The following is a 24,669-nucleotide window of genomic DNA, read 5'->3' as shown; positions in this document are numbered from 1 at the left end:
TATGAAATTCAAACCATTTGTATAACGTTACAAATTGTATACGTTTATAGGAACTGCAAATTAATGCTCCACACGTCATCATATGATAATTGTGTATAGCCGTACCATACCATGTCATGTTGTTATTATTGTTAAGTGTGATAAATTAAAATATGTATCGAAAGTGGGCAACACAAATATTCTAAAATATATCAGCAGTCATATATGAAGTAATTATTAATTTCATCAATGTCGTGTATGATGTCATTAGTAACACCACCAGTGAGGTCATGTAGGATGCCAGCAGTGATGTCACCACTGATGTCATCATTGTGGTCATACACTACACAACAGGGGGTGCAAAGTTAATGTGGACTTGCTTCAAATGCAAATGCTGAATTGCAATTGTTTTGTTGAATTAAACCTGATCATCTTAACAATCTCTTAACAAAGGTGTTTCCACAGAATTTCATAGGTTTTGTTGCTATGCTTTTTACACGTTAAATCTGATTATCTTAACTCTCTCTTTAATAAAGTTTTGTCACAGAATTTCAAGGGTTTTGTTATATTATAGTGTATTTTGAGCCCACTAGCTACGGCCTTCGGCCGTGGACACTGTCCATGTTGCACCAATAGGTTTATTTGGGGCCCACTAGCACTGGCCTATTGGGGAGTAAATACCTAAGTGAGTCAGAGCACTGTACACAAAAACTTTTGTGAGAATGTCTCACAGACTCTCTCTCTTTCTTTATGCATCTACTATCAGACTGTCTATCTGTTACACGGGAAGTGTAGCTCAGTGGCAAGGCACTCGTCTTGGAAGCAAAATGACAGAGAATAACACAGGTTCAAAATCCTGTGTCCGTGCTTAGAAACCTCTTCGGTATTAAACGTGTTATAAAAAATGTAATTAAAAAAACGAAGTTACATTATCTCCCTCCCTGTCTCTTCCTTTATAGGCCTGTCTCATAAATTGCATGTTTCTGTTTCACTGGCGGTCTTTGTGTCTGTTATTTGTGCCCTGGTGATATCTCTTCTAGGCAGTCTTTGTGTAAGTTTGTCTCTCTGTTTCCATTATCATCTGTGAATTCTTTACAGACTAACTCTCCAATTCTCTCTAGTTTAGGGTCTTTTTTCCCTGGCTCTTTTAGATTCCCTTTGTGTCTGGGACTCTCTGGTTATGTTACAGGCAGCTTTGCTCTAGATTAATCGTTTGTCCTGTTTGTTTGTATGTGGCTCTCTCTTTTTTAAACAAATTCTCAATGTTGGCTATGTTAGCCTCTGCGCCTTTCTCTATGTTTTTCTGTGTGTGTCTCTCTCAATCCTTTGCTGTCTTCCTTTTACTCCTGTTAATCATCTGGCTGTTGACCTCTATTGCTGCCTTTTTCTGTACATCTTTGTCTATCAGTGGCTCTCAGCCTCTCCCATGCTCTCTTTCAAATTGCCTACTTTCATTAAACTCTCTGTTTCCTTTTCAGACTGTAGCATTAGCGTTATCTGTTTAGCTGGTCTACACAATCATCATATATGTTCCTTTGGCTCACTCTCTTTCAAACATTCTAGATATCTCTTATTACTCTGCTGCTTTACAGATTGTCTCTCTATTTTGCCACAGTTCGCAGAAAGAAGGAGCGACAGTGGATTGGGCCAACGGCAATGAACCAGAATGGTAAGTCTTCTAGAATGCTCTGAACCCGGAAGAGTTGAAGCGTGGATGAAAGGTGGTATCATTACACGTTGGCCTAGGACCACAATAGTTCCACTGCAGAGCGCCTGGGGCTGACCACAGTATATGATGTATGTATCTGATACTGGGACATATACCAGTGTTTTTGATATGATAGGATATGATATATTTTATTTATATCGGGCCCGTAGACAAGTGTTTCAGGGCGCGACGAGGCAAGGGAGGGGTACAAGGGAGTAACAAACAACGATCTTACTGGGACCAGTGATCTTGAGAACACGCAGGTAGGTGCAGGGGAGAGGGAGGGGGTTAAAGTTTTCAGTTTTCAAATATTGTTTTTTCTAAATGTTGATACTGCCGGTATGGGATTTTGGCAAAGGCAAGCAGACATCCGAGGCAATTTATAACCATTTCAGGCATGCTATGACCTCAAGGCATTTTTAGTATTGATTTTTATATTTTCTGCAATATTTAGTGTCTTTTCATCGTGATCATGCCACCCTTCGGCCGCGCTCAGAAGATCTACACAGCGGTCATGATTACTCTGCGACCCCGAAGAGGCTGTCCTATCTGTCTGCCTATCCAGGTAAGAGCCCACGGGAATTGCAGAAACGTTCACTACACCGAAGGAGTCAGTAAATGCGCCATGCCCTTCAAAGTACAAACAGAAGTCATGTGTGTGTAGATACAACTATTGAAAAGTCTATGGATAGCGTGGCATATGGTTTCAGTCAAATCCATATGGACATGTTGAGACTGAATGGCACTGCGACAGAGCAGCTGGAGGATCAGCACGTGATGCTGATGGCTTTGGTGACCCGGGCCATTGTTCTGTGGTGCCTGAACACCACCAGCAGCAGCAAGCACCAGAAGGTAGCCTCAGACCTCAGCTGCCTCCAATATTGCTGATGAGGATTGAGATCAGATGGCCTCTAATTTGGGCTACCCTTTTAGCCAGTGCTCTGTATACCGATAAGGTCACATTCTGAAGTTGATGGGAAGATTAGGTAGCCTACATCTTTGCTGAGTTCGGGATCATGAGACTGGCATTTAGTGACCTTCATCTGTGGGACTGTGATGGATGTGGTAGGTCAGACTGTGATGGATGTGGCAAGTCAGACTGGAATAGAAGTTGCAAGTCAGACTGGAATGTATGTGGCAAGTCAGACTGTGATGGATGTGGCAAGTCAGACGAATGGATGTGGCATGTCAGACTGGAATGGAAGTGGCAAGTCAGACTCTGATGGATGTGGCAAGTCAGACTGGAATGGAAGTGGCAAGTCAGACTCTGATGTATGTGGCAGGTCGAAATGAAGAGTAACGTGACCTGGTTCTAAACTGAGCACAGTGGAACTAAGCTGCCTTCCTGGCAGGGGTGAGGGTGGGGCTAAATTCACAGTTCTTGCTGTGTTCTGGGGCGATATGTAATCAGTTCCGCTTCTGATGTTGTACTTTTATGACTCATGTGTGATGGTTGTCTTGCCAGGCTGTCATTGCTGTCAGGACTGGCCACGTTAGTGTATAGCATGACCTTGTGTGGGATTTCATTCCTCTCACTTGGATTAATAACGTTTTGTCACTGTTGGCAGTCGGGCAATTTGTTCAACTGTTGATATCATCATTACAGATTAGAATAGGACGTCTATGGTGGTTGTACATGCTCTTCCATTAAATGAGTCCTCAATCACTGTTCAGTGTGATTGATCAGGAAGTCTGAATTTCTTCTTGGTGTTATCCAATAGTAATAATAATGTTGTATTTGTATGTAGTGCTAGATGGCAGATTCCTCCTGCTTCTAAGCACTATATTGGCAGGTGCATTATGACCCCCCTTAATGGTATGCCATTTATCAGCCTTGGAAGGATGAAGAACTGAGAGCAAGGCCTCTCCTGAAGTACTTAACTTGCTCAGCTATTTTACTGACATTTAAGGACTAAACTCAGAAGCAACTATCAGGGGAAATATCAGGATTGCCACAGGCTGTAAAAGAAAGCAAAAGGATAGTACAAGGAACTGACCTCTTAAAGCAATTCTACATGGATAGGGAAGAGGAGTTACTTTGACGCTTTGTTAAACTGGCTATGCACAGTGAAGAAACACCACAATAGAAATGGAGATAGAACAAGAAGATGAATGCCACCATCTGAATCACCCAGAAGATTGAGTAGGAATTCATCAAAGTTCCATAAAAGTCATAAACCTATAATCCATACATTTAAACCCAGTCCCAGATTTGTAATGGACATAGAGGAACCAATTCAATAACATTTCAATCCACAGAAGTTATCAAAGTAGCAGGTTTGTAATTCACGGGCAGAAGGATAATCACACAATTCAGAAGTAGTACAGGTTAACCAAAAGAATGTAATCCGGGGAGTCTTCAGAAAATAAACCAAAGAACCCCGTCTATGGGGAGGACAGTAGCATAAGCAGCAGGCCTATAAAAGAACCAATGTATAATCTTGGAGGATGACATGGGGTGGCAGGGGAACTGAATGAGGCACACCAGTGCAGACATTGGGCTTGATCTTTTCGGATCAGGTATCCAGCAACAATATGTCTCCCGCATCTTGGATCCAGCAACCCCATCCAGGGAACTCCATTTTGTGATGAATCCCAAAGTATCATTGCTGCTTTAAATGGGGGCACCCCTTCCCATGAGGGCACTACACGGAAGTAGTACTCAGCATAGGATCTCATGGAGAGGGAGGCCATGCTTGAGGGTAGTGATGATTCCGGGAAGACGCTTTACCCCTTAGACACTCCCACCTTCCCTCAAAATCCATCCGGTTCCACACTACCTAATGCCCCCATGTATTTCTGTAACATATCACAAGTAAGAAATACTGGGACGCAGAAGAGATCAAGAGTAGTGCAGATCACGGACAAAAACGAACACGCACGCTCTTGTCTTTTAAATGATCCTGTTGCACAGATGTCAAGCAGATGGCGTCTTCGTTCTCAGTGCGGGCAGAGAGCTTGGCAGGGTATGCACAGACCAGCAGGGAGCAGCAGACGATGTCCGGGAGAGAGGCGCACTCAAAGGAGGCTCGCAAAGCAGAAAGCAGACCGGAGAAGAGGAGAGATATCCACCGGTGATTGGGGTTGCTGGAGTGCAGGAAAACCACCACAGAGTAGACGCAGTTACCTGTGATTTAAACACATTTAAAAAATAATAAAATAAAAATGCATTTTTAACGTGTACAAAATAACAAAAACATATCTATTTTTTTCTTTTTTGGGGGGGTCCGAACCCCCCGTTTCACCATGTTTAAAACCCCGCCGCAACCCCCTTCCCGCTAGTCTTAACCTCTTACCCCACCCCCTCTTTCTTTTCTATTAATTCTAATCATGGGATACCCGGAGATGCGCGGAAGACCGGGTCCCTGGTGAGCCAGAGAAGCCACCGAAGAGCCTCAGAGACCTGCAAACAACTGGAGGGTGACGGCCAAGACCCTGCAGGTACTAGAGTGTCTAGCCGCATGGTTGGGGAGACTCAGAGGGTGTGTGAGGCCCAAAGCAAAGCACAGACAGAACCTTCACCGGGACAGGGTGACTAAGTGAAGGGGGTGTGGGACCCATGCTTGGGAAATGTATCCCAAACAGTAACAAGGAGAAATACGAACTTTAAACATACATTTGTTACTGACAGACCTTGGCAGCAGAGGAAACCAAGGCAGAGGGACCAAGTCAAGGCGGTCTGGGACCCACACTAATGAAAGGTACCCCAAACAGTGATATAAAGGAATATGAAGTTTATGTGTGCAAGGGACACCCAGAGACCTTGGCAGGAAGGTAAACCAAGTATGTGGGTGAAAGAAGAGAAAAAGAACGGTGAGAACATTGAGTACCCTACTTGGCAGGAGAGTAGACCAAGAGGAAAGGTGGGTACTGAGAGCAGGGTCTGGGACTCGAAGTAATTAACAAGGAGATCAGGACAGTTCTTCTTCGTCGCAGTACTTGGAAGTCGGGTCTGCTCACAAAGGGTTTGGGATCCTCAGCATAGCTTGGAAGGGAGAACCAGGCTATTCTTCTTCGTCGCAGTGCCTGGAAGCCAGGTCTGCGCAGAAAGGGTCTTAGCTTGCGAGGGCTAGATTAGGATTTGGACATAGGACGGCACACTTTAATGTGGACATTCTGACACAGGTGGTTTCAATAGCTATTTTTGTTGAGGAAGTAAAATACCCCCTTCGGACCCCACTCCACCGACGGCACCACATCACACTCCTCCCCCCTCCAGCACTGAGGCAGCAGTAGAAAAGATATGTTATCAAGATTGCCTGCATCACCACTAAGTGTCTTTAACTTAAAGGCATTAATGAGACATCATCATCTTTTTATTGGACTTAAAAAAACCACGATCTTAGAACACGTGCGTTTACACGCAGGAAAGACAGTCCTTCTGCAGCACTCTCCCATTTGCTTATCTTTGGGGTGATTGGTGTGTGCTGCACAGTGTGCAAACATATTACACTGAATGACCCTCACGATTCCTAAACAAAGGCAATCATGTGAGCAATACATAGTAACAACTACTGCTCTATAAGCAGAACACTGTGCTTTGTCATGAGTGTGCTTCGTGGATGATAGCACTTTTTTGTAGTGTCCCCTAATGTAATCCTACCATTCCTATGAGACATGGTCTTGCATGTTACCCGATTTCATTGCATTGAATTGATTGACCTCTGAAGGATGAAAGGCTGAGTCTGCCTGTGCAAGATTCGAACCTACAACTGCAGGGTGCATACAGCTTTGAGAGGGGAGCATTTAACTCTCTGAGCCTTTGCATCGATAGTGGTGTAGACAGAGTGTGGCATGAGGATGTTCTGGTCCCAGGTCAGCTATATTTAGAGCTGTTCCGAAAAGCTGACGGCATTTTTAATTAGCAAAAACGGGTCAGACAATTTGAAAGATTATGCAAGATTTGCAAACAAGCACACTGACGGTATGTATCATAAAATGACTACGCAAGTGTGACCTTATAACACATGTTTCTCTGCCCTAATGGAACTACCTGGCCATAAGGCGACAATGAATGGCAAATGGTGCTATTACATGTACATGGTAAGCCAGTGCCTGGCAAATGCATATCTAATGCTTATGCAAGAGACAAACCTGTACACTTTGCCAATGCTGGTTTTTAACAGGACCTCGGTACATGGAAGTAGCTGATTCAAGTCCAAGCATACTGTTTATAAATCAAGTGGCTTAAGGCACACTTGGTTAAGACAGTTGTGTTACACCACAAGGCTAGAGTAGCTTGTCTATAAGTGTTATTAAACCATTACTTTTCAGAAGGCCGCTCAGAAAGCAAAGAGCTACACTCAAAGAATGGGTGTATTTTAGGCGAGCAGGGGCAGGTAGTGGGCTGGAAGGGCCATACAAACTACCATGGCCACGGGCTGTCAATGGCTAGGTAAATAACCAAACACGTATGGGCTCTGTGTTCCTCCACACATGTCATCTCTCTGTTACAGTCCATTCCCACGACAATAGTTTTTGCTTGAAAGCAGCATTTTCACTGCCACCCAATAGCCAAAACTAACAAATAGTACTGACTTTTAGGCTTGCATCACATAGCATTCTATTACTTGCAGGCCTGTATTAATAAATTGTACATCAATGAAAAAGTGAATGTGCTACCACTGCCAGAATATATAGGACATGATGTGCAAGCTTAGTCTCAGCATATATTTTTTTTTTAACAAGGGTCTGAATGAATGAGTTGGGTGAGAACAGTGGGCAGTGGGTTGTCTGCATTGCTAGCGTTAGAATTGTCACACACTGTTGCAATCAGATCACTGTTGTGTAGTTGAAGAGAAAACATTTACTTATGGATTTATATATATGATGTGTATACAAACCTAGCTAGCAAGTAAAGTAGCAGTTTACAAGAAAGGGGAAGAATACAGACAGAGACCCGAGGGAAGGGAGGGGCAATTCATCCCATGCGGCCTGGTTAACCTATGCCTCAAACAACAGAGATCCTTGTGGAAACTGCATGCATATGCTTACATTCTAGCATGGGTACTGTCTGACTTTTATCCTTACATAGTTGATACAATTATTATAATTTAGCTGAATAACAACTGCGGTTTACAATGGAATGAAGATAGTCTCTAAAAGCTTTAACATTGGCCTGTCATCCGAGTATGTAAAAAGTAAACATTCCAATTAAATGAATATATCTCCCTTAGTTTAGGGGGGCTGATGCCATAGACCCATGTGTATACAGTGCAGGCACATCGTGTATTGAAATTCAGCCTACACCATTGCTCATCAGGATCATGAATGGAAATTGTGAGAAACCTGAAGGTGTGTCACCCGCGAGTCCCCAGAGATCTGTCATCCAGGTGGCCAGGACACGGCCATCACTGTTGGGTCCTGTTCCTGGGTGTGGACCAGTGGGGAGGATCACCTGGAGGTGGGGTCTCCGGGGAGTGGAAGTGGGACACCAGCAGGCGAGGCGCGGTACCCCATTCCCTGTAACACCTTTTCCCCATCCTACCCCATGGGATATTTGGAAGCTCTACCCCCTCTTTTTCCGACACAAACACTTTCTTACACAGAGAAACACAACGTACTAACACCAGAGCCATTCACCTGACATGTCCCAACACAAGGGTCAGGAAGAGTCAGGCAATTGACCAGAACCACACGCCCACCTGACAGCCCTTTACCTTCCCCACAGGGATAAAAGGCAGAGCACAAGAGCACACAATGAGCAAGGCTGAACACACAAGGGGACAGCGATTCCAGACTGGCAGTTCAAGAGGAGAAGAAAATCAGCGAGACCTGAAAGGACGACAAGGAGGGAGGTGCCCTTGCCCTTTTCAATTCAAAACCGCGAAACCTCATAGAAAGGAATTATAAGACCTGGGAGTACAGCTGGCGTGTGGTGTGACAGGTGGCAACGGTGCCCTGGGGCCTCCCGCACACATAATACAGGCGGGGAGGCACGCTGACTTCTGTGGTACCGTCCTTGACTTCAGAGGCAAAACAGACCAGGCAAAATACTTACAGCTGTCATCCAACAAATGTCAAATAGAGTATTCCATTTGGGGACTTCCTTAGAGCTAGATAAAATTGCTCTAAGGATGATAAATTCCTCGAATATTCCAAAGCCATGGCTGGAAGATTTCATGAAATAAAATATCCAAAACATGCAATTATCACAGCCTATAATAAATCCTGCAGATATAAAAGGAGAGGTCTATTGATTTCAGAAGTTTCTAAAAAAGAAGATATATAGCAAGGGTTTATAAGGTGTATGACTGCCTTCAACAATGGGGCTAAAGGTATCAGAAAAATACTTAACACACACTATCATATCTTATTACGAGATGAAGATATAAGATGTCATATTATTGCCCCAAGCCTTTTTGAATCTAACAAAGAATTACAAGGCCCAAGTTGGCTCACAGACAAGCAAACATGGTTTGTCAAGTGCCTTAAATGTAAGGCATGACTATATGGTATTAATAGCAAAGAATACAAGAACCCAATCACTAGTTCTGATTTCAAAATACAATCACGTTTGACATGTGAGAGTAAATATGCTGTGTATGTGCTATTGTGCGGTTGCAATTTACGGTACATAGGAAGTTCCAAGCACAAGGTTGAGATTAGGTCCTAAAACTTATCGGGGCAATTGAAAACAAAGATTTTACATACACTTTAGTGAAGTATTCTTAGGAAGTTAATTATGTAAATGTTTTGTCCCTTAGATATTTAGGCATTGGATATTGAGCCATTGAATCTATCTTCACTAAGATACATGGTGGTAATAGTGAAAAATGATTAAGACAGGCCGAGGCAAGATATATTATTAAATATTATACAAAAAACCCCAACAGACACAATAAAGATGAAGAGTTTTATGTTTTCATAGGTGATTATAAATTTAACTAGTCACTATCATGAGTCTGCTAATAGGAGATGTAGTACAAGCTAAGGATTATGAGTGTATGTATGAGTGAATGTGTCTTTATGTGTTGCTTAGATCTTTGTTTCTTTTATTGTTTCCTTCTGCATTCACCAGAAAATTGGGATTTAAAATTAGGTGTTCACAGTTAGCTGGGTGAGATTTGTTCATTGTTAGTCCTGAGTATGTTGTGTGGCAGGTCAGAAGAAGAACACACACTCTGGTCTTCCATCTCACGGTTATAGTTTATTAAATGAAAGGTGAAAACTCCTAACTTTCCCTAGGCTAAGGGTGTTTCCTACCTAACAAAGCAAACTAAGGTGCTTGTCAGTCATCTGTGAGAGTCCAAACCGAGTTCTGTCCACTGTCCAAACTAGCCTATCCTGACCCTACCACTATAACAACAATTAAGGCATGGGAAAAGGACTCCGTTCTCCTGTGAGCTAGTTTATTTTTTATTTATTGTTAATTTGTAATGCACCCATTCAGCAAAATAGTGTTTCAAGGTGCATCAATTCAAGCAGGGGGGACGGAAGGAATAAAACAAAACATTCTTGCTAGGCCTTGAGACATTCAGAATGTGCAGGTGCTAAAAACAAGAAAAGGGGAGAGGGGGCGAAGGAGAGGAGGACAGTGAGGGTAGGTGATGAACATGGATGAGGAAGCAAGAACAAAACAAACAAAAAGAGATCTTTCTATGCCTTGTGATCATTTCAGATCGTGGAAGTGCTGTAACATGAAATGCAGGGGAGAGGGTCAGGAGGGCAGTGAGGGTAGGAGAAGCACATGGATGATTGGTTTCTCACCAAGTTTCTCACCAAGTGCAGTTCAATAAAACATTCTTAGGTAGTGTCATTAGATATAACCATTAACATATAACATCATGATACGACTAACCTTGTTAGATGCGGCAGGAAGGAGGAGTCAGTAAAATATCTCGCTGTAGCCCCTATCTACCCCTTCTCCTTTAAAGTGCCAATCCAGAGGTGACAGGAGTCCTAGGGAAACCCCCTGGAGAAGAAAACCCTGTTGTTTGTCCTGTAGAGTTAAAAGTAGTTCAGAGCTGCTTGTCCTGTTCTATGGTAGGCGCAGGTCCCAGGTTGAACAGCACTTGTTCTTTCTTGTAGTCAGTTCTTGTATTAGCATCATTGGAAATAGAGTATGAAGTCAAGGGAAAGGTGCTAGTATTCTCGCGCTACAGTTGGAAACAGAAGAAAGAAGGATTATCAATAGCTAAACTACTCGCGGTCGTGTTTCATATAGGAACGCTGAATTTCTGGGAATCATACCATGGACGGTGTGCGTTAATGTGGGAAAGCGTGAGCAGGAGAGATGAGCATTGGGCGATCAATGTAAGTAGTGCTGACAGTCTAGATATATAAACAGAGCAAAGAGTTAGCAAGGACAGATAGAAATGTGAAGGTGTAGGGTAAACAGAGCAGGAAATGCAATTTGCATATGAAGCAAAAGAAAGCAAAAATCACAGAGTGTTTTTGTACAAGAGTAGCAACATGCTGTTGCCCAGGTAACATCAGCATTTATACTCTTGCGGTATCTGCATAATCTGAACACAGGAAGTTGTCAGCTATGAGTGTATTGTCTGTAACGTTACACAGCAGAAGGGGCGCCGTCTTGGAAGGAACTTGGAAAAGCAAATGTATATGTCTCCATCTACGCCAAATGGATTGTTGTCGAATACAAGACATGACAGGTAGTTCTTAGGAACTACTTTAATCAAATCATACAGTTCAGATACTGGTTCTTCAAGGTCTCAACAGTCTCTTTCACTCACTTGTTCTTTCTTTCCTTTCTGTTCTCTTCTTGTCCGATCCTGTTTGGGATGATCCTTTTCCTTCCATGGCATAATTCTGCTCCTTTCTCTTTAATCAAGCTTCTCTTTACTCAATGTCCACTCTTTATCTTGACTGGGATGAGTCAGCAGATTCAAATAATGATTCCCTTGTCTTTTGGTCGCTCTCAAGAATACATCTTGACTGGGCTGGGTATGAGTATTCGAGTAATGTTTCTCACTCTTCTCATGTATTCTTGATAATTTATCATGGCTTGGACGAGTTTTCGCAGTCTAGTAATGAGTCTCACTCTCCTCATGTATTCTTGATAATATATCTTGACTAGGACAAATCTGAACCTTCCAGTAATGATTTTCACCTTCCTTGTATATTCTTGACACTTCGTCTCGACTGGGACGAGAATGAGCGTTCCAGTAGTTATCTTCATTGCTCCTCCTGGGTTTCCTGTGTTCTCCGTTACCTGTATTGTTCAGGGATAACGTCACTGGGATTTCTGGTAGGCTAGGACACTCTTCTTCAGATGTCAGGTTGGCTTCTCATTTCTTTGTTCCTCCTTCGATCGGCTCACTCCGGGATGCCTTTATGGAAGTGGTATCAGCATCATTTATGGACTTCCAGGCCCACTGTGGTACAGTCATGCCACCACTTGTCACTCACTTTGTCTCAGGACGCCTTGCATCCACCTCGGTCTCTCGCGTCTCATCGCTCCTCCCATTCCACACATCAGAAGATGCATTTGGACTTCTTTCCACCATCAGATGCCATGCGTCAAAGTTTCTTTCAGTGTCTCTCTCACATCTGATTCGAAGCTCACAGGTTCACCTCTCCTCTAGGTCTCCATATAAATGTTTCTTCATAGGTACAATCAGATGGTTTGGTTGACAAAAATACATTTAAGTTTGTTCTTCATGTTTTCTTTCACTTTATGTTTTTGAAGATGGGTTAGGGATATGTTGCTTAGGGAGTTCCTCATAAGAACAGGAGTTCTTGTCCCCAGAAGGGGAGTCTCTCCTGGTGATGTCCCGATTGCCTGTACCCCTATGGAGGGTATTGTGTAGGGGACTCACCTCTCTAGCATCACAAGGAAAGGTTCCAGAGATTCATCACATACCATTTTTCTTGGTTCACTGGCTTTCCCTTCTTCATTGATTGGAAATTGACTAAGGAAATCTACATTTCCCTGTTCTTGCCCCTTTCAATATTCCACTGTGAAGCAGAATGTCTGTAGATTGAAGAGCCAACTCATGGTTTGAGCGTTGCTATCTTTTCTCAAACTCATCCACATTAAGGGAGTGCTAGGCCATAAAGACCACATATGGAAACTAAGGCACAATAACCATATACCCCAGTGACACGTCAGACACGAGGTTCATTTTCAAAACAAGTCTGGTTTATTTCAAAGTATTCTCAGTCGGCCGACTGGGTCTCAACGCCTCACGACATGTGTTCCCAGACCTCGTGAGATGCGAGAGAGCGAGCAACGCTCAAGCAGCAATATATATACATCATACAATAATCTTTTAAGCCAATTCGATCCGCCTACAACATGACGTACAGGCTAGGGTCCAGTGATTGACAATTATGACAATTATGACACGTTATTACAAGTCTTCATTCAGCCTAAACATAGTTATTCTAGCAAAGGCAGCAGAGACAACACTCTGTTATGGGGAACATGGAGCTTCTGGCTCAGCAAAGATATTGTGTTCTCAGCAGGGAAAACATTCCTTTTTACGTTATCTGTATGACTTGGGTCATGAGCTAAAGGTCAGATAGTTATGAAGCAGAAAATTCCATTCTCCGCAAAGGAGCATCACAAGAAGAATATAATTCATGTTTTAACTGCCTTTTACTACAGCGTTTGCAAGACAACCCCGCACCAGGTCTACTGATTAGATGCGGCTTCTGCTTGACTTCAAGGACTTAGTGAGAGAGAAAAACAATGTATTTCTGCACAGTTTGACATTCCTGTCTGTGTTAGTGTTTCAGCGTTTAGGCCGTGGCCTCACACTGTGTGCAAGTTCGAAGCATAGAATGCATTTTGCAAAGCATTTTGACAGAAAGAAGAAAAGCACATAATGCGATTGGTTTCAGGCCAACATACTATATATACTATACGGTCGTTTCTGGTCTAACAAACCCTCCTTTTGGCCGCAAGTCAAGAGCATCATCCATACACTGCGTCTTCCTCGGACCACGTATCTGATTCCGAACTACCCATCCTGCTGTAATCGTCATCAGAAATATTAATTGCCATAAATTCTTTAATTATTTCATTTTCGTGTTGTGCACCTTCACTTAGCATGCAAGGAGGTTTTGTTTTGATAGCATGTACACACTCATTTGTAATTTGGGAGTAAAGGACTGGCATGCATTGTATGCAGCAACAGCAGAACATGAGGATTCCAAATATCTTGACTAAAATTGTAATTAGTTTCCATCCCCATGATCGCAGCAGTTCCCAGAACCATGAGCTTATATTCAGATTCCAACCTCATGTAGGAACATGCAGTTCAGAACTTAGGACATGCAATTTTGTAATTGCTTCGAATATCGTGGGGGAGGAGTCACTTACAAATACACAGCACGCTGACCCCACCAATTTGCATACCCATCACGATCAGCCAAAATTATATCAAGGACCATTCTATTTTGAAGTGCAATTAATCTGATTGCTTTTTATTCCAATGTCATATTATAGAGTATATCTGTAGTTCCATTTATCGTTTTTTCTAACACACTGGACAGTTTTCTTATATTCCATGAATGTATTGCTTGCCCCCAGAAATGTATAAATGATTTTGCTATATCCCCTGCAATTTGCCCTGCGGTATCATCTCGACGTGGCCGAGATCTAGATAGCTTTGCTATCTCAGAAGTCTTGGAAAGAAATACACCAGGCAGAAGTATACCTAAATAACAGGTCCCTTCCCAAGTTCTAGGTAACCATGGGTAGGCCTGATCTCCACATATAAAATAGACAGAACCTCCTATATATAAGGGTTTCTCTTCTTGTTCAAGCACAGCAATGTTCATGCATCTAGTGAATGTTCCCACCAGGTGGGAACCCTTTTTCCATAAGCAGAATGGGACAGAACGTGGGCTATGATTAATAGTATAAGAGGGAGGCGCAGAATCGTCATTTCCTACCAGAGCCATTTTAAAAGTGATTAGGGACTTGTAAGGCCTCAAGAGCCTATCTTCTGGACTTGTTGTTACCGGGTTTATTTTGCTTCCGCTTGTAAATACAGAACAACCTAACGGTTCTAACACCAATCTCTCAAATTCATTTATATTTGTCCCATCGAACTGACCAGTGACACTGTCATTCCATTTTCTGAAAAATAGTGCTCATAATGCCCATAACAGGTGTTATTAAGTGGCAAAGGATGTACATACCAACCCATTCCTCTTTCCCTGTGCTGGGATAAATGGGAACAGACCCAACAATTGGACCTATTCAAGATAGCATGGGTCATATTCATAATCAACAGCAATTTATTATTATCATACCCTTTTCTATGTTTCACTTCTTGTGAGGGGAGAGTATAAGAGAGCACATGTACTGGGCTGCTCATAGTAGGAGCAGTGGTAGCAGTCATGAGAGAGTTCAAAGGATGCACAGTTTCTAGATACCAGAATATTGGGACTAATGTAATCAAAATGCAAAGCGTTATCATGATCATTAGTATATTATTCCATCTAAACCAAGTCTTTCTAGGAGCAGGCTTAGTCTCTATCATTGCAACCTGTCCGTGCAAGGTTGCAATGGTCCTTCACTTTTCAATGGTAGCACCGGGAAACCGCGTGTCAGAGCTTTCAATGGATCCAGCTTGATACAGCTCATACGCTCCTTTTCCCTAGGCCTCTGTTCCCACTTCATCCATGCTGGGAACAAAGGCAAAACAAAAGCTGATCACTTCCGATTTTGTGAACGTAGATTGTACCTCACAGCTCCAGGTACAGTATGATCGATGAACAATGCACTCCCATTTCCAGATGCAAGATCAGTGCCAGATTGCGATGCAATGAGTGATGATGAGGCAGCAGTCGGACAAAGTTGGGGAACCTTTGGCCTTTCGATCTTTGTTGCAATCTCCCCAGGCCCTTCCTATGGCTTAGGAAACACCTTTGACAGAGGACTGGCAATGATGTCTTTGTGATCAAGTGCAGCTTTCTTTCTTTCGATATCAGGATCATCAAGCTCTTTCTCATGTGGCAAAGGAAATGGAACTCTTTTCGTGTGTGTTGCGTGGATCCAGTGCTTGCGTCCATTCACACGGACTGCAGTCTGAATAGCCAGCAGCACCTGCAAGGGTCCCACCCAGCGTGGTGCAAGTGAAGATTTTCTTTCAAAATGTTTAATCAGTGTCCAATCCCAAGGCTGCAGACAATGTCCTGGGCCTGTGTATCTGACAGGAAGAGCCTCCTGCACCTGCTGATGAATCAAACACAAGTTTTGAGTCAACTGTCTACAGTAATTAATAAGTAATGGGTACTCTATATCCCTCAGCCGTTTCAGCCGAGAGTCATTCCAAACATTTTCTGGGCTCCCCATCACGATTTCGTAAGAGGAGAGTCCAGTCATCGCCTGTACAGTTGTGTGCATGCACAATAAAGCTAGCGGTAATGCATCAGGCCATTTCAAATTGCTCCCCGCACATACTTTACTGATTTTGTTTTTCAAGATACCGTTTTGGCGTTCTACTAGACCGGCACTCATCGGGTGCCTGGCTGAATGGAATCGTTTATCAATCTGGAAACCTGCGCAAATTAGCACTATCACACCGCAATAAAGTGCGGGCCGTTATCTGACCATATGACACGGTGCAGGCCGAAAAGGGGAAAGTATTCTTTTTAGCATGGCATTGGCTGTGGACATAGCTGTACAATTTTTCAGGGGATAGGCCTCTACCCATTTGCTAAATGCGCAGACCACCACGAGAACATACTTATAATTTTGGCACCTTTCCATTTCTATGAAATCAAAATGGATGACTTCAAATGGCATAGACGGCAGGCCAAAATTGGCTACTGGTGTCACTTCTCCCTTTCCAATGTTATGTTGTAAGCAAGTCATGCAGTTCTGAACCAATCTTTCAGAGGTTCTTCTAATGTTTGGATTCTGCCATACAGAATCCAGATGTTGAATCATTTTTCTAGCACATATGTGTGTTGGACTGTGGGCCATAGCGACCATTGCCAGCACATAGGCATTTGCTAACATGAATCTGTTATTCTTCTTGTCCACCCAACAACCTTCAAAATCTAATTCTGCTGGGCCCTCAGACCAGTTTTTTATTTCATCTACAGTAGCTTCTGATTGCATTTCTTTAACTGCTACAATTCCATTTTCTATCATGCAGGGTACCTCTTCTAATCTTACTACATACATTTTTGTGTGTAAATCAGTGGCAGTTTGTTTCGCAATTTTGTCTGCAAATGCGCTTCCCTTTCCAACATTACATGTTATTTTTTTATGTTCTTCACATTTCATTATTGCTAATCGCTTGGGAAGTGCAAGTGCTGACAACAGTTTCACTATCAAAGTGCCATGTTAGATTTTGGTTCCGTGTGATGTCAGGAAACCCCTTTCAGCCCATAATCGACCAAAATTGTGTACCACCCCAAAGGCATATGGAATGTCAGTGTATATGTTTACATTGAGGTTTGCAGAGATTTCACATGCTCTTGTCAATGCTATTATTTCTGCAGTTTATGCTGAGTTATATGTGATTCTTTTGCATTCTACAATACTTTTCAGTGTCGTGATGGCATAATCAGCAGTTTATGTACCATCTGGTAATTTAAAACAAGAGCCGTCACAAAACAGTTCTCCATCTGGCTCTTTCTGTGGGGTGTCAGTTAGGTCAATTCTTCCTTTTGTCTCTTGTTCAGTAACCATTAAGCAATTATGGGGGAATTGTTTTTCACCCCCTCAGTCATTTCGAGGGGGCATTAACTCGGCCGGAATTTAAAGCGCAACACCTTCTAATTTGGATATGCAGTGCAAATAGAACTATTTAATACCTTGTTAATCTGGCTGATGTAAGGTGGTGCGTCTGCGTTCTATTTAAAAGAACGTCCACTGAGTGGGGTACGATGACGGTTAAAGTGTGACCTAAAACCCTCCCCTCAGTTTGTTTTACTGACGCAGCGGCTGCAGCAACAGCTCGCAAGCAGTGCGGCAAAGCACATGCAACAGGATCCAATGTGGAAGAGAAGTAACCGCATGGTCTATCTCTTCCTCCTTGTTCCTGAGTCAAAACAGCCAAAGCACATCCATTATTTTCATGCACAAATAACTTGAAACTCTTGTCATAATTTGGCATGCCCAAAACCGGAGCTGAACATAATGCAGCTTTAAGCAGGTCAAATGCTTCTTGACATTCCATGTTCCATGGCAAAGGTAAGGTAACATCTTTCCTCGTCAATACCACTATTGGTTTCACAATCATAGAAAAATTAGCAATCCACTGCCTACAATATGAAGCCATGCCAATTAAGGCCCTGACTTCTTTCTGCGTATTTGGAATAGGCATATCAGAGATGCTTTCTATTCTTTCTGGTGTCAATCTCCTTCCCTCCTTCGAAAGGAGGTAGCGCAAGTAGGCCACTTCCTTTCGACAATACTGGAATTTCTTAAGTGATGCTTTGTGTCCATGTGCTGCTAAATGTGTTAATAATGCAACTGTACTTTCTTTACAAATTTCTTCTGTGTCTGCTGCTATCAACAAATCGTCGATGTATTGTAATAATACGGAGCCTGTCGGTAGTTCAAACATGTCTAATTGTTCCTTTAATGCTCTACTGTAAATACTGTAAATACTTGGACTTTCAGGACTTTCAGTGTAGCCCTGTGGAATTCATGTGAATGTAAATGAACGTCCTCCTAAAGTAAAAGCAAATAAATATCTGCTATCGGGATGTACTGGGATACTAAAAAAATCATTCTTCAGGTCAATAACACTAAAATATGAAGCAGAAGCTGGAATCATAGTCAAAATTGTAGTCACATCTGGGACTAATGGAAATTGCGGATTAACCACTTTATTTACTCTGCATAAATCAATAAAACGGTAAGGTATCTCGTTACCTCCTTTCTTATAAACCGGAACATTCGGGCTATTGCAAGTACTACCAGAAGTTTCTTCAATTAAGTTTCTTTTAATCAAATCTGATACAATGCATTTCAATGTTTTTTCTCCCTCAGTGGAAATTTTATATTGCGGAATACGTGGCAATGTAATTCCTTCTTTCAAAACAATCTTTACTGGCTCTACTTTCAAACAACCCACATCATTGTCATTTACTGCCCATATACAAGCTGGTACTTTACTCAGTTCAGTCGGTAGTGGCTTAGATACAAATTGCGATACAGGAGTCTTTTGTGGTGAGATTGTCAAATACACTCCATATTTTCACAATATAGTTCCCCATGCATTCTAACAATACCTGTTGTTCACCAAGGCCTCTATGATCAGATATGGAACAGCCACTTCATTGTCATCATTCATATACGTTTCGGTCCACTCTTTCAGTTCTTCTTTCCTTCCTTTGCTAATGGTACTACGAGTCAGTCTAATGCTTCCTTGCCCATGCCCCATCTCTGTAGAACTGCCCGCTAAAGCGGCTAACTCATGCTCTGGCGGCGGTGGAGGAAATTATGTCACAGCCACAGGGGGAGAGGAACTGCTTACTGCAGGTGCAGATGGAATAACAGGAATGGCAGGTACATAAGGAGGAGGTGCAACTGGGTCAGTACTTTGATGTTCATTTCTTCGCTCATTCAATATTTTGTTTATTAGTTCATCTGATGTATGCAAATCTTGCTGAGGATATATTTTCTGTACATCTAATTGGAAGGCCCTGTCCATGTTTCTAATGGCTTCTGTCTGCTGATGTTGGTCATGCTCTAACGCTTTCTCTACATTAATTTTATGTCTGCGCGCATGTTTCTCCCTACTTCTTAATCGGAGATTAGCTTCCTTCCTCCAATCTCTTACAATGTCGAATGCTGCCGGTCGGGCCTGCTTGTGTAACAATACAGATTCTAGGTGTTCTATACATGCTAATTCAAAGCTCCCATTATTAGGTCACTGAAGGTCTGATACATTTCTGGTCTGCCTATGCCAAATTGCATTAAACACTATTGCCCCTATACCGTATTTTATGTACATTTCATGTGCCGGTGACCTTTCGGGTGGCGCGACCTGGCCAGTTTACAAAGATTGTCTACCGCAGTGAAAAAACTCATAAACAGGAAGAACATTTTCCAGGCATGGTTAATTCTTACCCTTTTCTTACCCTGGGCATTTGATCTTGCAAGAGCAACTCTCAAGCAATATCAGGACTTTTAAGAATCGGGGCACGACTCACCTGATCAACCAATTCGTCACTCAGGATGCAATTCGCCCATATACAGACGCAACCAAGAATCGTTGTGACTGCGTGTCTGACTCAATCTGCCTTGTTCCAGGACCCTCGCCTTGATGCTCTCTGGGCACTGCTTGTCGATCAGGGATCAGCTGTGTACAGATCTGAGGAGGAGTCTCTCATCACTTCTACAGGGGCGCCCCGAACACCTTCCGATCATGGCTTGACGGCTTCGTCCTTGACTCGTTTTTGCCTTCTTCAACTTGAACGTATACGATGGAGCAAAAGTGGGAGGGTCCCTATTCGGGTGCCATATTTGCTAGGCCATAAAGACCGCATATGGAAACTAAGGCACGATAACCATATACCCCAGTGACAAGTCAGACACGAGGCTCGTTTTCCAAACAAGTCTGGTTTATTTCAAAGTATTCTCTGTCGGCCGACTGGGTCTCAACGCCTCACGACTTGTGTTCCCAGACCTCGTGAGATGTGAGAGAGCGAGCAACGCTCAAGCATCAATATATATACATCATACAATAATCTTTGAAGCCAATTCGATCCGCCTAACAACATGTCATATAGTCTAGGGTTCAGTGATTGACAATTATGACAATTATGACATGTTATGACAAGTCTTCATTCAGCCTAAACATAGTTATTCTAGCAAAGGCAGCACAGACAACTTTCTGTTATGGGGAACATGGATCTTCTGGCTCAGGAGGATATTGTGTTCTCAGCAGGGAAAACATTCCTTATTACGTTATCTGTATGTCTTGGGTCATGAGCTGGAGGTCAGATAGTTCTGAAGCAGAAAATACCATTCTCCACGAAGGAGCACCACAAGAAGAATATAATTCATGTTTTAACTGCCTTTTACTACAGCGTTTTCAAGACAACCCAGCACCAGGTCTACTGATTAGATGCGGCTTCTGCTTGACTTCAAGGACTTAGTGAGAGAGAAAAACAATGTATTTCTGCAGTTTGACATTCCTGTCTGTGTTAGTGTTTCAGCGTTTAGGCCGTGGCCTCACACTGTGTGCAAGTTCGAAGCATAGAATGCATTTTGCAAAGCATTTTGACAGAAAGAAGAAAAGCACATAATGCGATTGGTTTCAGGCCAACATACTATATATACTATACGGTCGTTTCTGGTCTAACAAACCCTCCTTTTGGCCGCAAGTCAAGAGCATCATCCATACACTGCGTCTTCCTCGGACCACGTATCTGATTCCGAACTACCCATCCTGCTGGAATCGTCATCAGAAATATTAATTGCCATAAATTCTTTAATTATTTCATTTTCGTGTTGTGCACCTTCACTTAGCATGCAAGGAGGTTTTGTTTTGATAGCATGTACACACTCATTTGTAATTTGGGAGTAAAGGACTGGCAGGCATTGTATGCAGCAACAGCAGAACATGAGGATTCCAAATATCATGACTAAAATTGTAATTAGTTTCCATCCCCATGATCGCAGCAGTTCCCAGAACCATGAGCTTATATTCAGATTCCAACCTCACGTAGGAACATGCAGTTCAGAACTTAGGACATGCAATTTTGTAATTGCTTCGAATATCGTGGGGGAGGAGTCACTTACAAATACACAGCACGCTGAACGCACCAATTTGCATACCCATCACGATCAGCCAAAATTATATCAAGGACCATTCTATTTTGAAGTGCAATTAATCTGATTGCTTTTTATTCCAATGTCATATTATAGAGTATATCTGTAGTTCCATTTATCGTTTTTTCTAACACACTGGACAGTTTTCTTATATTCCATGAATGTATTGCTTGCCCCCAGAAATGTATAAATGATTTTGCTATATCCCCTGCAATTTGCCCTGCGGTATCATCTCGACGTGGCCGAGATCTAGATAGCTTTGCTATCTCAGATGTTTTGGAAAGAAATACACCAGGCAGAAGTATACCTAAATAACAGGTCCCTTCCCAAGTTCTAGGTAACCATGGGTAGGCCTGATCTCCACATATAAAATAGACAGAACCTCCTATATATAAGGGTTTCTCTTCTTGTTCAAGCACAGCAATGTACATGCATCTAGTGAATGTTCCCACCAGGTGGGAACCCTTTTTCCATAAGCAGAATGGGACAGAACGTGGGCTATGATTAATAGTATAAGAGGGAGGCGCAGCATCGTCATTTCCTACCAGAGCCATTTTAAAAGTGATTAGGGACTTGTAAGGCCTCAAGAGCCTATCTTCTGGACTTGTTGTTACCGGGTTTATTTTGCTTCCGCTTGTAAATACAGAACAACCTAACGGTTCTAACACCAATCTCTCAAATTCATTTATATTTGTCCCATCGAACTGACCAGTGACACTGTCATTCCATTTTCTGAAAAATAGTGCTCATAATGCCCATAACAGGCGTTATTAAGTGGCAAAGGATGTACATACCAACCCATTCCTCTTTCCCTGTGCTGGGATAAATGGGAACAGACCCAACAATTGGACCTATTCAAGATAGCATGGGTCATATTCATAATCAACAGCAGCTTATTATTATCATACCCTTTTCTATGTTTCACTTCTTGTGAGGGGAGAGTATAAGAGAGCACATGTACTGGGCTGCTCATAGTAGGAGCAGTGGTAGCAGTCATGAGAGAGTTCAAAGGATGCACAGTTTCTAGATACCAGAATATTGGGACTAATGTAATCAAAATGCAAAGCGTTATCATGATCATTAGTATATTATTCCATATAAACCAAGTCTTTCTAGGAGCAGGCTTAGTCTCTATCATTGCAACCTGTCCGTGCAAGGTTGCAATGGTCCTTCACTTTTCAATGGTAGCACCGGGAAACCGCGTGTCAGAGCTTTCAATGGATCCAGCTTGATACAGCTCATACGCTCCTTTACCCTAGGCCTCCGTTCCCACTTCATCCATGCTGGGAACAAAGGCAAAACAAAAGCTGATCACTTCCAATTTTGTGAACGTAGATTGTACCTCACAGCTCCAGGTACAGTATGATCGATGAACAATGCACTCTCATTTCCAGATGCAAGATCAGTGCCAGATTGCGATGCAATGAGTGATGATGAGGCAGCAGTCGGACAAAGTTGGGGAACCTTTGGCCTTTCGATCTTTGTTGCAATCTCCCCAGGCCCTTCCTATGGCTTAGGAAACACCTTTGACAGAGGACTGGCAATGATGTCTTTGTGATCAAGTGCAGCTTTCTTTCTTTCGATATCAGGATCATCAAGCTCTTTCTCATGTGGCAAAGGAAATGGAACTCTTTTCGTGTGTGTTGCATGGATCCAGTGCTTGCGTCCATTCACACGGACTGCAGTCTGCATAGCCAGCAGCACCTGCAAGGGTCCCACCCAGCGTGGTGCAAGTGAAGATTTTCTTTCAAAATGTTTAATCAGTGTCCAATCCCAAGGCTGCAGACAATGTCCTGGGCCTGTGTATCTGACAGGAAGAGCCTCCTGCACCTGCTGATGAATCAAACACAAGTTTTGAGTCAACTGTCTACAGTAATTAATAAGTAATGGGTACTCTATATCCCTCAGCCGTTTCAGCCGAGAGTCATTCCAAACATTTTCTGGGCTCCCCATCACGATTTCGTAAGAGGAGAGTCCAGTCATCGCCTGTACAGTTGTGTGCATGCACAATAAAGCTAGCGGTAATGCATCAGGCCATTTCAAATTGCTCCCCACACATACTTTACTGATTTTGTTTTTCAAGATACCGTTTTGACGTTCTACTAGACCGGCACTCATCGGGTGCCTGGCTGAATGGAATCGTTTATCAATCTGGAGACCTGCGCAAAATTTGCACTATCACGCCGCAATAAAGTGCGGGCCGTTATCTGACCATATGACACGGTGCAGGCCGAAAAGGGGAAAGTATTCTTTTTAGCATGGCATTAGCTGTGGACATAGCTGTACAATTTTTCAGGGGATAGGCCTCTACCCATTTGCTAAATGCGCAGACCACCACGAGAACATACTTATAATTTTGGCACCTTTCCATTTCTATGAAATCAAAATGGATGACTTCAAATGGCATAGACGGCAGGCCAAAATTGGCTACTGGTGTCACTTCTCCCTTTCCAATGTTATGTTGTAAGCAAGTCATGCAGTTCTGAACCAATCTTTCAGAGGTTCTTCTAATGTTTGGATTCTGCCATACAGAATCCAGATGTTGAATCATTTTTCTAGCACATATGTGTGTTGGACTGTGGGACATAGCGACCATTGCCAGCACATAGGCATTTGCTAACATGAATCTGTTATTCTTCTTGTCCACCCAACAACCTTCAGAATCTAATTCTGCTGGGCCCTCAGACCAGTTTTTTATTTCATCTACAGTAGCTTCTGATTGCATTTCTTTAACTGTTACAATTCCATTTTCTATCATGCAGGGTACCTCTTCTAATCTTTCTACATACATTTTTGTGTGTAAATCAGTGGCAGTTTGTTTCGCAATTTTGTCTGCAAATGCGCTTCCCTTTCCAACATTACATGTTATTTTTTTATGTTTTTCACATTTCATTATTGCTAATCGCTTGGGAAGTGCAAGTGCTGACAACAGTTTCACTATCAAAGTGCCATGTTAGATTTTGGTTCCGTGTGATGTCAGGAAACCCCTTTCAGCCCATAATCGACCAAAATTGTGTACCACCCCAAAGGCATATGGAATGTCAGTGTATATGTTTACATTGAGGTTTGCAGAGATTTCACATGCTCTTGTCAATGCTATTATTTCTGCAGCTTATGCTGAGTTATATGTGATTCTTTTGCTTTCTACAATACTTTTCAGTGTCGTGATGGCATAATCAGCAGTTTATGTACCATCTGGTAATTTAAAACAAGAGCCGTCACAAAACAGTTTTCCATCTGGCTCTTTCTGTGGGGTGTCAGTTAA

The 24,669-nt window shown here is 42.6% G+C and overlaps 1 long non-coding RNA gene across 1 annotated transcript in view; it reads left to right on the top strand.

Moving 5' to 3' along the window:
- The first annotated feature begins 1,592 nt into the window (after positions 1-1,592).
- The window catches only part of LOC138513788 (uncharacterized), a 36,721-nt gene continuing 13,644 nt past the window's right edge, over positions 1,593-24,669 (top strand). Inside the window, exons 1-2 of the long non-coding RNA XR_011281817.1 lie at positions 1,593-1,648; positions 2,142-2,252. This is a non-coding gene — a long non-coding RNA (uncharacterized lncRNA). The remainder of the gene's footprint in view (positions 1,649-2,141; positions 2,253-24,669) is intronic.

Source organism: Ambystoma mexicanum, chromosome 12 (assembly GCF_040938575.1).
Source record: "Ambystoma mexicanum isolate Mex_15411 chromosome 12, UKY_AmexF1_1, whole genome shotgun sequence".
Classification (NCBI taxonomy): Eukaryota; Metazoa; Chordata; class Amphibia; order Caudata; family Ambystomatidae; genus Ambystoma; species Ambystoma mexicanum.
The sequence above is the reverse complement of the archived record's forward strand: the minus strand, read 5'-3'. Positions and strand labels throughout refer to the sequence as shown.